This window comes from Elephantulus edwardii, unplaced genomic scaffold (genome assembly GCF_000299155.1).
Source record: "Elephantulus edwardii isolate Elephantulus edwardi_28Jun2011 unplaced genomic scaffold, EleEdw1.0 scaffold00002, whole genome shotgun sequence".
NCBI classification, from domain to species: domain Eukaryota; kingdom Metazoa; phylum Chordata; class Mammalia; order Macroscelidea; family Macroscelididae; genus Elephantulus; species Elephantulus edwardii.
The window spans coordinates 43,794,747-43,795,397 of NW_006399752.1; the positions used below are offsets into that span (position 1 = coordinate 43,794,747).

At 37.6% G+C, this 651-nt stretch overlaps 1 protein-coding gene across 1 annotated transcript in view; it reads left to right on the forward strand.

The window, feature by feature from the left end:
- Positions 1-651, forward strand: part of SMEK1 (SMEK homolog 1, suppressor of mek1 (Dictyostelium)) — a 28,439-nt gene that overhangs the window by 11,470 nt on the left and 16,318 nt on the right. The gene's annotated exons all lie outside the window — the stretch shown is intronic.

The following is a 651-nucleotide window of genomic DNA, read 5'->3' on the forward strand; positions in this document are numbered from 1 at the left end:
TTTTTTTTCCCCCCCCTTGAAAGTCTGTTTTAATTGTCCAGTTGCCACAGTGCTTGTCAAAGCTAGAGTGGAACAATCTTAAGTGAAATGATTTGCTGCATAGTGATGCTAATCTGCTAATAATGTATAAAATAGATTAATTTCTCAGCTTCTGTACCCTGCCAACTGCAGCTGTTCAGAGACTGCACTTTTACAAATAATAATTTCAGTTGTTGAGCTGTGTCAGATGTGTCACTTAATAACATTTACATACATAGTATCAAGACAATTTCTAATTGGATGTGGCCTGTTTGTGCATTTTTTAAAAAAGTAAAAGTGAGAACTAGTATCCTAAAACAGATGTTTTCTTACTGCCTATATTACTTAATATGCAGCTTATAGAATATAATCTTTATGGAAAAATAATGGTGATTGGGGGAAACTGTACAGCTCTTAGGCGTTTAGCCACTGTCACCTACTATCTGTGATTGGGCTTTAGCTAAATTTTTTAATCTGTATCTCAGTTATGTGTCAGATGCGTTAATGGCTGGTTACCCAATGTGGACAGAGAATGGGGTGGAATTCCCCGATTAAAACAAGCTTGGAAGCAGGAGTGGCATCCACTTCCATAATAGCTTGCCTCCGGAAACCCTATGAACCTGGAGAGAGGAT